The 13365-nt window shown below is 39.0% G+C and overlaps 1 long non-coding RNA gene across 1 annotated transcript; it reads left to right on the top strand.

The window, feature by feature from the left end:
• The first annotated feature begins 4919 nt into the window (after positions 1 to 4919).
• On the top strand, positions 4920 to 5584 carry LOC117246436 (uncharacterized). The gene is made up of 3 exons (XR_013488531.1): positions 4920 to 5072; positions 5194 to 5258; positions 5461 to 5584. It is a non-coding gene; the product is annotated as an uncharacterized LOC117246436 (long non-coding RNA).
• Positions 5585 to 13365: the final 7781 nt, after the last annotated feature.

Here is a 13365-nt window from a genome sequence, read left to right as displayed (position 1 = left end):
TTGGTAGTAACATAGCACTCCATTATATAAAGGCATGGCAGTAAGGGATGGACACACAAAGTGAATTGCTTGAAATAGAAGTGCAAAACTAAAAAAGAAATTATGAGTCATTCATTAGGTTTAAAATGTTGTTGCATACCAGGTTTGGAGTGCTACGGGTATGCTGTTTTTTTTTTTTGTAGGCCAACAAAGTTGTTAATGTCGCCCTGGTTATTGGATTATTGCAGAAAAGAAGCTCCATGGCAAACAAAAGTTTATGATACTTTAGAAGTTTATGATACTTTATTAATGTTTATGATACTGCAATCACCAGAAGTAAAACGCTAATGTTTGGGCCACAAATGAACTACACTGTTTTACTGTCCTATGACTAACGTCACCACAACAAGGCTCTAAAACTGTGTTCAGCGTGATGATGTACTGAAGTCTCATTTAGCTTGTTTAAAAACAACTGCTTTTTTAAAATGTAATATCATGTAAGGGGTATTTACTGACATATTTTATGATGTAGGACAAAATGTGAAAGTTTCTTAAGCCTGTGATGACCAACGACCTTATTTCAGATACCAAACCAAAAACCCATTCAAAAAACCAGTTGACTTCAAGGAGGGAACCAGAGGTGCTAAAACTCATTATCAGAGTTTTAGGACACATTCCTGCACCACTCTGTGACCCAATTCATTTCAGACTAGCTGCTCAGGTTGTGTCAGCGAGGACACCTCATCAAAACAGTTTAAGTATGTGCTTTGGACACACCTTTGGTCTTTGTTCTGACATCTCTTCAAACAAAACTACGGTCGAAGCCACATTAGCAGTTAGGTGAGGCTGTTCTGTGCCACTGTGGTGCTGCTACATAAATTCTAGCATGCAACACAGCTGAAACTTATAGGAATGTCAATTTTAAATGTAGTTGTTCATGAACAATTTTAGCCTGATGACGGTTTTGAATGAAAAGTGAAGGGATCACGAAAAGTTAATAGAGTTCATCCTGAGGCATACATAAATGTCCATATCAGATCATTATATAGATAATGAAAAATATAATTTAAAACTACATACATTAACCTCAAGGTGGCACTAGAGCATCACAACAAAGTCAGAGAGCTTCCTCCAGCAGGGACATAAGTACCCGGTTGAACTGGAATCTGTCCAATAGTTGTTTAGATATTTCAGTATGGACAAAAATTGTGGACCACCATCAGACCAACATTGCCATCATTGAAACTGTGTGACTCCTTGTTGTGTTGAGTATATGTTTTTGGTGACTCGACAAACAGAAACCTATCTAGGAAATATATGCAAACATACTGTACTTTTTGAAATGCCTTTAAACATGTGGAGCAGACGAAAGGGTTGTTGAATTAATTAACATAAAAAACAAAACAAAAACAACAACCTGAAATTGGTGTGAAAAAAATGCCATCAAAAAAGTTTTTGGGACTTTACGAGGTGCAAAGCAGATTTATATTACATGTTGGCTGTTAATATTCTGCTGTTGTAAGTAACTGTACCAGCTGATTCTACAGGTTCGAAAGCAAGAGTGTTGGACAAGATGGGTGTCCGACCCATCTTATCAATATTTCTGATATTGATGGGTAAGTAAGCAAATATGGAAATTAATGAATTGAAAGACATTGCTAAAAAGAAGTTATTTGAAAACATTCAACATATTTTGTCAAAAAAGAGCATACTGACGTTTTATCTACAACCACTCATGTAAAACACCTGTAGTCCCAACAACGACTACTGAGTCAACAACAGCTGGCTTCAACACAGCTCCCTCAGAAGTCAGTGCTAAGAAAACATTTAATACATTGACCTAAATTTCCCTCCAGTAAATATTAAAGCTGGAACACACTGCAGGAAAAATTTCCCTGGTGTCATCAACCACTGTCTTACAATACCTGTAGTACCACCAATGACTGCTGAGCCAACAACAACCGCTGAGCCAACAACAACCGCTGAGCCAACCACAACTGGCTTCACCGTAGCTCCCACTGAAGTTGTGCTTCTCAAAGCAACCTTGGAAGAAGAGTTTGTACCAGAACTCAATGATCCAAGCAGTGAAGAATACAGAGAGCTTGAAGAACAAGTGGTAGAAATGGTAAGTAACACTTAGAGTTACAGGTAACATTTGTTGCTCCCTGGTGTGACTTTGCCCTGCCGTTTGACTTTCTTTGAAAAACACTGTAATATTACTATGATTAATGTTCCTCATTTTTCTTTCCTGCTTACAGTGTGACTTCATCTTCCGTCAAAGCTTTGAGTCTACGTTCATCGGCACTGTTGTCTCGGAATTTGGGTAATATTCTACATCTTGAAAATCTCTTGCTTAGGCTGCATCGTCATTACTACAAAACTAGGTTGACGAACACGGTCAATAGAAAAAAGTCTTCAAAGTGTTGGAGCAAAATGAAAATCAAAAATTTGATCAAACAAAAAGTCGAGAAAACCTGCTGTAATTTTACAACATAAGAACTGACTGAGATGTGCTTTTACCACGCAAGGTCAAACATGGGAAACGTGGAGGTGGAGGTGGAGCTCGAGTTCAACACTACGGCATCACCGATCCCAGAGGCTGATTTGGTTGTAAACACCTTGAAAAGAGCTGCGAATGACTCCAACAACCCCTTCAACATCACTATTAATCCTAACTCCATTGAAGTCACGGGTAAGCAAACTTTTCATACATGGGGCTAAATTTCCCTCCAGTAAATATTAAAGCTTGAAAATGCAGCGAGTAATACATCCTTTTGTCGTCAACCACTGTCTTACAATACCTGTAGTACCAACAACGACCGCTGAGCCAACAACAACCGCTGAGCCAACCAGAACTGGCTTCACCGCAGCTCCCACTGAAGTTGTGCTTCTCAAAGCAACTTTGGAAGAAGAGTTTGTACCAGAACTCAATGATCCAAGCAGTGAACAATACAGAGAGCTTGAAGAACAAGTGGTAGAAATGGTAAGTAACACTTAGAGTTACAGGTAACATTTGTTGCTCCCTGGTGTGACTTTGCCCTGCCGTTTGACTTTCTTTGAAAAACACTGTAATATTACTATGCTTAATGTTCCTCATTTTTCTTTCCTGCTTACAGTGTGACTTCATCTTCCGTCAAAGCTTTGAGTCTACATTCATCGGCACTGTTGTCTCGGAATTTGGGTAATATTCTACATCTTGAAAATCTCTTGCTTAGGCTGCATCGTCATTACTACAAAACTAGGCTGACGAACACGGTCAATAGAAATAAAGTCTTCAAAGTGTTGGAGCAAAATGAAAATCAAAAATTTGATCAAACAAAAAGTCGAGAAAACCTGCTGTAATTTTACAACATAAGAATTGACTGAGATGTGCTTTTGCCACGCAAGGTCAAACATGGGAAACGTGGAGGTGGAGGTGGAGCTCGAGTTCAACACCACGGTATCACCAACCCCAGAGGCTGATTTGGTTGTAACCACCTTGAAAAGAGCTGTGAATGACTCCAACAACCCCTTCAACCTCACTATCGATCCTAACTCCATTGAAGTTATACGTAAGTAAACACTTGTAAACACAAAGTAATCACAACAAAATATCTGACATTCTTCAAGATCTCATGCAAAAACAATAGGTGCAATTAGCAATGGGTATTAAAATAGTTGTTAGCTTCAATAATTTAATAACTATAATCACCAAAATGATTCCTGAATCATTTTTTGATTACTCTTTGTAATATTATTTGGTCGATAAAGAGCATATCCTGCGAATATTACTTGAAGAAACGTGACTATCAATCTGACTAGTGTGGGGTACTTTTTATATCCAAACAGTGTTGATATGTATCTGTATCCTTGAAAGGTCTTTTGGCTACCATCAGTTTTTTTTCCTTTGATGCTGCCCAGCCTCACCAAGTATGATAACCAGGTTTAAGTGATTGTGGTGTAACGTACCTATCTGTCTAAACCAAGTAAGTATTGTTCATGGATAATTCTTAAGCATTCTTAATGTTTTTACAGAAACTCCAAGTACAACAAGTTCACCAACTACAGCCCAAAATCCAACTGCTACAGCTACTGCAGCCACAACTAGTAGTGCTTCAACTGCTGTAGCTACAATCACAAGAACAGCAACTACTGCATCTCCAGGGTCAACAAATACTGATGGATCAACTACACTTACTGGGTCAACTTCAACTGCTGGACCAACACATACTGATGGATCACATACAACTGATGGGTCAACTTCAACAGCTGGTTCAACACATACTGATACATCAGCTACAACTGGTGGGTCAACTTCAGCGGTTGCACAAACAAGTACCTCTGGATCAACCACAACCGGTGGGTCAGCTTCAACTGCTCCGTCAACACATACTGATGTATCTAGTGGGTCAACTTCAACCACTGGGCCAACAGGTACTGATGGATCAACTACAACTGGTGGGTCAACTTCAGCGGCTGGGTCAACACATACTGATGGACCAACTACAGCTGGTGGGTCAACTTCAAACATTGGGCCAACAAGCACTGCTAGATCAACTACAACTAGTGGGTCAACTTCAACCACTGGGCCAACAAGTACTGCTAGAGCAACTACAACTAGTGGGTCAACTTCAGCCACTGGGCCAACAAGTACTGCTAGATCAACTACAACTAGTGGGTCAACTTCAACCACTGAGCCAACACGTACTGATGGATCAACTACAACTGGTGGGTCAACTTCAGTGGCTGGGTCAACACATACTGATGGGTCAACTACAACTGGTGGGTCAACTGCAAAAGCTGGGTCACCTGCTACAACTGCTGCTGCTACAACCTCAACTACAGCAACTCCTGCATCTTCATTTACAACTGCTACGACTGCTATAGCACCCACAACTGTTGCAGCTACAACTGCTGCTGCTACAACCTCAACTACACCAACTACTGCTGTGGGGTCAACTGGTCCTTCAGTTACAACTAATGGTGTAACAGTTACCACTGCTGACTCGTCAGTTGTTGTTCTAGCAGCAAACTTGGAAGAACCTTTTGTGGAAGAACTAAATAATCCAAACAGTGTACAGTACAGAACACTTGAAAGACAAGTTGTAACAGCAGTGAGTACTGTCTCTTACTTATACATAATTTTAATTATATTTTATCTTAATTTGCTATGTTTACATTTGGGGACATTTCCAGTTAACTGTTTTTTTTCTCAATTTTATTTCCCTTTTACAGTGTGACATCATCTACAGGGCAAGATTTGGTTTGCGTTTCATCCGCACCATTCTCCTAAGATTTAGGTAATATTTCAAGCCTGGAAAGCATTCTTCACAATACACTTTTACTCAGAATTTAAGAGTACATTGTAGTGTCTGGTCTTCAATAACAGAATAGTGTGGATGACAAAAAATTATGTAAAAATATCTGGAAATATCACGTGATTAAGTTGATTAAGATTAAGTTGTGTGTGTGTGTGTGTGTGTGTGTTATTTTTAAATGCAGTCGTGTTGTAGCAAGGACACGAACTGAGAAGACTAGAGCAGAGGTGGGACTGGAGTTCAACCAAACAGAGGAAATCCCACAGGATGATGCTGTTGTAGACACCTTAGTACAAGCTGTGACTAACTCCAGCAACAACTTCAGCCTCACTGTTGATCCCAAAAGTGTTGAAGTTATAGGTAAGTAAACACTTGTTCAAATGTTGATTTAGCCATCGATAAAACTGTCACCAAGTCATCTGTGTGTGTGTGTGTGTGTGTGTGTGTGTGTGTGTGTGTGTGTTCACAGTAATCACTACAAAATATCTGACATTCTTCAAGATCCCGTGCAAAAACAATAGATCCAAATAACAATGGGTGTTAGAATAGTTTTAGTAAATCAATAACTATAATCACCAAAATGATTCCAGTATCATTTCTTGGTTTTATTTCTCAATATCATGATTTACAAAGTCGACAGTGATGTATATCAATTAGACTAGTGATGCTTTTTTATACCTAAAGTGTTGATATATATCTGTATCCTTGAAAGGTCTTTTGGCTACCATCAGTTTTTTTTCCTTTGATGCTGCCCAGCCTTACCAAGTGTGAAAACCAGGTTTAAGTGATTGTGGTGTAACATACCTATCTGCCAAACTAAGTAAGTAATGTTCACGGATAATTTTTAAAGTCTCAAGCATTCTTATTGTTTTTACAGCAACTCCAAATACAACAAGTTCACCAACTACAGCCCAAAATCCAACTGCTACAGCTACTGCAGCCACAACTGCTCCAGCTACAACTGCTGCAGCTACAACTGCTGCAGCCACAACTGCTGCAGCCACAACTGCTGCAGTCACAACTGCTGCAGCTGCAACTGCTGCAGCTGCAACTGCTGCAGCCACAACTGCTGCAGCCACAACTGCTGCAGCCACAACTGCTGCAGCTGCAACTGCTGCAGCCACAACTGCTGCAGTCACAACTGCTGCAGCCACAACTGCTGCAGTCACAACTGCTGCAGCCGCAACTGCTGCAGCCGCAACTGCTGCAGCCACAACTGCTGCAGCCACAACTGCTGCAGTCACAACTGCTGCAGCCACAACTGCTGCAGCTACAACAACAAATACAGCAACTACTGCATCTCAATTTACAACTGCCAAGACTGCTGCAACGACAGCTTCTGTAACAGCAGTTGCTACTACTACTACTACTGTACAATTAATAAAACGGAGGCTTACTTTCAGATCTGCTGGAGAGACATTTACAAATGACTTGCTGAATACGTCGTCTTCAGCATTTATAAATCGAGCTGAAATGACAAAGTTAGAGGTAAATCTCATCCTTTCTTTGACATGTAGAGTGAGGTTATTACCAACAAGACAATGATTTCAAAATACAGGATTTTCCATCCAATATCACAAGATATATAGTTACATATTGTAGAATAAACCCTTTATCTCTCACTTAAGCTTTTTCAACTATAGGAACTTTATTACCAATAACCTGGAGTTTCCCATAACCAGAACCTTTAAGAACCCATTAGGAGTAGGTTCTGGGTTCGTGTTCTCCACTGTGTTTTCAAACCGGAACCTGTATTCATTGGAAAGGCAACACCATATGATTAGACTGAGACCAACCTTGTTATTTTTATGTGTTGCTTAGTAGGCGAGTGTGCCAGGTACAGTGCAATTGTGAGACAGTCAACAATGGAAAAAGTGGCATTACTATAGATTTTCCTTTACATATGGTAATATTTAAACATCAGTGTCCTTCAATAAAAAGATGAGCCACACCCACGGTAGGAGCTCAACTGAATGAAGCACAAAGAGTGCATTAGACAGCCAACAGAACAGCTCCCCTGCCAACACTGCCACTGACCAGCTCTCCAGAGCTTGGTGCGTCCCTCAGGACAGGTTGCTGCCCAGAACATGACACACAGACATCTGCAGGTCCCACACTCTCCCTGCACCATACCATCACAAAAACATCCCACAGTTCATTTGCTGTCTAAATAAGAAGACGAGGAAGCAAAGGAACCATTTGTCCATGTAGATTATGAAGGACACACAGTAGATCAGAAATGAGTTAGACACAAAAGAAATTGGACAAAAGTGTACTGAAGACATCATAAAGAAAACAATGCTATTAAATTGTAAAAAACAAGTTGTGTAAAAAGCACTGCTCAAACAAACAAGCACACAATTAAAAATATAGCCACAGATAAATGTACTTACAGTTTGTTTGCTTGTATTTTTGCAGCTTGAACCTCTCTACAAAAAAGCATTCCCTTCATTCAGATTCTTGACAGTAATTGCATTCAGGTAATGTACCTATGTTCTGTTGAAAGAATCTAAAGAAATTGTTTTTGGAAATACATGGAAATCATTTACAATAGTTATAAAAATGATATATTTTGAAATTACATAAAAATATGACATTGTGTTAAATTCCTTATGCAGTAGGGGATCAATCATCAGCACCGTGGACCTTGAATTTGCATCCACAAATGTTCCTAATGGCACTGAGATTGCAGATGTTTTGGTTGAGGCAGCTTCAAACATCACAGCCTTCAACATTGACACCACCTCCATTTCTGTGGATGGCACACGTAAGCAATATTGATTGCTGCCTCACCAAACATTTTAATTACTTTGCAGAAATATTTGTTGTGTCTTATTTGCCTTTCTCCTCATTTACAGAAGTTTCAAGTGGAGTAAGCCACAAGATCAGTCTCATCACTGCATCCTTCTTTGTGCTGCTGTCATGGTTACTGTCCAGCCAGCAATAGTGTCTGTGCTAACGTCCATGTGAAATGCCAGAAGACAGTGACTGCTATCACTAAAATAATTACACTTGGGAGGATTTAAAGGTTAAGGTTAAAGGTTTTGGGGGGAACTACCAGATATTACATTTAATCTCCTGACACAGAAACAAGAATGGTTGATTGTGAAGAAACAAATATTTAACCTTGACAGCACACAACTTTGCCTGCAGCCAGAAACTCTAATTAATGGCATGGACATTAGACCAATAACATTTGACATCTTACATTATTAAGTCTTCACATAATATTTTCAGTATGTTTAAATTTATATTATTGAGTAACATGCTATAATTGTAATTAGAACTAATGTCTTTTAAAATCTTACTATAGTACAAATTGCAGGTGTATGACAAGAAAATATCAGAACATATTGTCAGCTTCTTAAATCACAGCTCCAATTGAGAATTGCCTTCATGAAATGTATTCAGATCATTGAGGAACTCGACCTACAACGAAGTCTTTCGGAGCTGCTCAGCTAGTGAAGCTGACTGTGGAAAAAAAAAATCTTTTTTTCATTACGTAAACCATGCAATGGTGTGCTCTTTGTGTAAAAACTAACTCAGCTTTGTGTTGGTTGGTTGGTTTAATCATTATTGCACTGTCAGAATAATGTCTGGTATAATAATCAATTCACTGTACTTATTAATCTATATTTCTATTACACATATGTGTTTTTGGAGAGCTTTCCTTTTTTTCCTGTTGTGTTCCTAATGATCAGGATACAAACACAGCAAATTAAAAAAAAACTGCTAAAACATTATTGTCATAATCTTTTGTATCTATGTGGTTTTAAATTACATCTTTGTTATCAGGTATGTGGAAAAAAGGCTTACATTAACAGCATTAAAGATGTGTACAAATTATCAAAACCTGTCTCATCATTTCTTAAAACTAAATTTCACAACATTAGGTAGATATTCACAACCAAGGTCAATCAATTTGCTAATTTAATGATAGAATTAGACCACAACTAGCAAAAATGTCCAAACATTATGTGGTTCCAGCTTCCCAAATGTGAATATTGGTTGTTTTTCTGTTTTTATATAATAAAAATGCATTTTATTTATCCAACAACTTTCATGCATAAAATGAAGCTCCAAATGCTTCACAGAGGAAAGAAAAAAAAAACAAAGTTGCATGAGGCATCAGAAAGTAGAATAAAAGGTGTAATAAAATACTTCAAGACCAAAAACTAAAGACAACAGATGGATACAACAAATGAATCAATATTAAGTTCGGCCCAAGGCATCAATTTCCAATGAAAATTGTTTTTCTTTTGAATTTGAATTTTCGAGGCCGCAATTGCCCTTGGCCTTCCCTTTTCAACTTCCCTTGTTGTCACAGCCACCTCAGTTAATGCATTCACATATCCCTGACCTGCCTTTATGGACAGATGGGTAACAATAGTGTTTGCCCAAGCCTTGGCATTGTTTATTTACTGTTGTGAATTCAAACCACTACAGAGTACCCCAGGAAGTCCTAAAATCCTGAAATGAGTTAGCATTTCAGGATTTTAGGAGCGTGTCAAAGTCAGTGTTTTTTTTTTTAATGGGCTTTTGGTTCCATGCCTGAAATAAGGGCTGTAATAAACACAAGCTGAAGAGGCTTTAATGTTTTGTTCTATGACATAAAATACATCAACAACTTTGACGCTCCTACGTTTCTGAAAAAAGGCAGTTGCTAATAAGCGGCCACATGACACTACAGAACGTCATCACGGCACGCTGCGCCGAACACAGCTTCACAGTATTGTTATGGTGGTGACATTAGGTCATGCATTTATAGTGTAGTTTGTTTATAGCCAAACGTTAGCTTTTTACTTCTGGCGATTGCATTCAGGCTTCGATAATCGTGGAAGTGGTGTTTATTTGTGAAGATGATCTTGCTGAATATCATAAATGTTTTTTGCCACAGACTTTTTTTCAGCAATAATTCCAATCTCAAATGGAAAAAACCCCTAGGCTTTTTGACAAGGGAACCAGTGCGATGCTAGGTTCTGCGTCGGCCTACAGAAAAATGTCATCCCTGGGGCATTCTGTTAAAACATCTTAACACAGCCAGCCTAACTTAGATGATAACATAACCATTAAGCCTAACGAGTCAGCTCTGCTGGCGTAAAATCATACAGTCTTCTTCCAACTCTGGCAGATTCGGGTTCACCAACCAGATGTTGTAGGAGGCCTCTGTTGCAGAAATGAAAAGGTTTACTTTTTTTTTTTTTTTTTTTTTCATTTTAGCAAGTTTTCATGTAAATGTAGTGATATTACAGCATCTGACCTGGTGTGGAGCAAAACTTCTGTATTTGTACTGAATAAATATACAAAACAATGAAGGGTTCATTTTCAGGGTTGATTGCTTTTTTAGAACCAAATGTATACGTCATGAATAATAATCACACAAAAATATGTATGAGATCGAATTTACAAAACTGAATTTCATCTTCATCTCAGTGTTCAATCATGTTTTTTGCAATGATAGCCCCAAAGACAGTTCTTTCCTTCTGAAAAGCAAAGACCACCATTACATTACTGGAAATACTCCAGTGGTGAATGGAGTAAAGTGGCATCATCAGTGATATCCAGACTGGAAAAATCTGTATTGGGACTGAGAAAATCCTTTTTCTTCTTCTTTGCCAGCTTTACCTTTTGCAGGGCATGGTGTATGTGCTTGGGTGGGGCTAAATATCCACATAATCACCAGCTGAACAGTCGTGGGTCATTAATTTTCTTTGTCCACTTCACTGGCATCTTCATCTGCCTCTTCATCAATTGCATCAATGGCATCTGACCCCATCTCAAAATCAGTCTCCATTTTGGATAGCATCGGTTACATCCTGCGCATTGTATAGAAGATCTTTCTTTGCTGGTGGCATTCTAGAATGGAAAAAGTGAAAATAATGGTAATAATAATCAATAATACAATATCTTTTGTAGTTGGTAAGCTGAAGGCGTGGATAGGATGATGGACCAAATGGTCACAGGGTAAAGGACTAGGTATTTCCCAGACTAAATGATTTACTCATTTTCTGATTCGATGGAATGCACACAATGCAGTCTGACTAGCCTATGCTCTCTACTTATCAAAGGAACACATGCATCTCCCCCAGAACGTTTTCACCCCCACCTACAGGAACAATTCTCACCTTACCCTTAACAATGCAACTACCATCCCCAAAACATTCCAGAACATTGAGAACCTGCTCTTTGGGGCAAATAAACACACGCCAGAAAAAACCCAGGACTAGAAATAATTTATTCATTTCTGGTCTAAACTTAAAATTTTAACAGAGGAAACACATCGATGGCGGCACGGTGGTGTGGTGGTTAGCACTGTCGCCTCACAGCAAGAGGGTTACCGGTTCGATCCTGGGTGTGGGAGCCCTTCTGTGTGGAGTTTGCATGTTCTCCCCGTGTCAGCGTGGGTTCTCTCTCTGGGTAATTGATAACTCTTAATTGTCCGTAGGTGTGAATGTGAGTGTGAATGGTTGTTTGTCTCTATGTGTCAGCCCTGTGATTGTCTGGCGACCTGTCAAGGGTGTACCCTGCCTCTTGTCCATTGTCAGCTGGGATACACTCCAGCCCCCTCGCGACCCTCAAGAGGATGAAGCAGTTAGAAGATGGATGGATGGATGGATGGATGGAAACACATCGAGAACGTAGTTACACTGAATCATTAAATACAGTTTATTACTTTTGGTATTTTTTCCACATGTGAACATGTGAAAAGTGCAATGTCTTCATGTGATGTGCAGGGTGCACATATTGTGACTACCACCCTGACCTGGGTATTTAAACACAGATATGACAACATTAAAATCAAATATGATAAATGTGTTCTACAATAACTAAATATCTACATGTTCTTGACATTGTAATAATCACAGAAAAATATTTAAGACATTTTACTTACTTAAATCTCGACAAATCCAGTCCAGTAAAACAGAGATGAGTTTGAAGGAAAGTGTGCAGGCTATGCGAGTTTATGGCCAGATGGCTGGAACTATTAACACATGTAGTTTCTGAAAGCAGCGCAAAAATAAACAATAGGGCCCACTGATTATTACCCTTTTTCCATTGCCACTCTTGGCTTCACAGAGTAAAGCCATGCCATGCCGATTTCTGTTTCCATTGTCAGTTTAGATGCGCCGTGCCACACCGAGCTGTGGCAGACATTGACCTTCTCATGAGTAGATCCAAAAGCCAAGCTGCCCGCCCCGTAAGCAGGTAGCAGTGACATCTTGCTGACTGCAGCAAACCCCCAAATGCAAATCCCTGCTGTGCTGGGCTGACAGCCCAAACCAAACCAAGTCAAGCCAAGCTAAGCCAGCCCATGACTGTTGAAAAGGGGCATATGTAAATGTGTGTTTTTCTTCTTAAAACTCTTTTTAGGATTATTAAAAGTGATTTTATGTTTTACAGGGTTACATCACAACTGTCTTATACACAGACTTAATTCTTTACAAATTCTGAGGCGGTGGACTGAACTTGAAAAAATGTGAATTTAATTTTATCTATGAACCAACAGGAAATAAAGCAACATTAAATTCACTGCAGGTTAAATTAAAGTGTTCTGGTAGGAAAGTGACAGCAAGAGAAAATATAAAAACAAGCCCTGCATTAAGGGATGTTTGTAGGAAGCTAAATTTAACAATAATAATAATCTTTCTTTTTTATTTGTAAAGTGCTTACACAAAGTGCATAACAAAATACAGTTATAATAATTAAAAACAATGTCATGGGCTAAGAAAAACAGTTTGCAATGAAGCTGTCACAGTTCTACTTCTTGGGGTCCATTCCAGAAAGCAGGTCTAAAGTCTAACCCTGAACTCTGAGTATGTTCACACTGAGTTAAGCTTGTGTGTGACTGTAAAAAGCCATCATCAATGGAGCTTCAATAATACGATTTACCATGGCAACAGGTAAATAAAAGGCAGAGCCTCCATTTTAATTCAGTGGATGTGGAGACTGCAAGCTCTGCCGCTAGAGCTCAGCAGGATTATGCTGAATGTGACATATATTTGGAGGCCTATATACTGACTGTGCATGTTAGCATTTTATTTACTTTTAAGAGCAGATTCTTCTTTGCCATCCCTATGCAAGACTTTCC

Source organism: Epinephelus lanceolatus, chromosome 22 (genome assembly GCF_041903045.1).
Source record: "Epinephelus lanceolatus isolate andai-2023 chromosome 22, ASM4190304v1, whole genome shotgun sequence".
NCBI classification, from domain to species: domain Eukaryota; kingdom Metazoa; phylum Chordata; class Actinopteri; order Perciformes; family Serranidae; genus Epinephelus; species Epinephelus lanceolatus.
The sequence above is the reverse complement of the archived record's forward strand: the minus strand, read 5'-3'. Positions and strand labels throughout refer to the sequence as shown.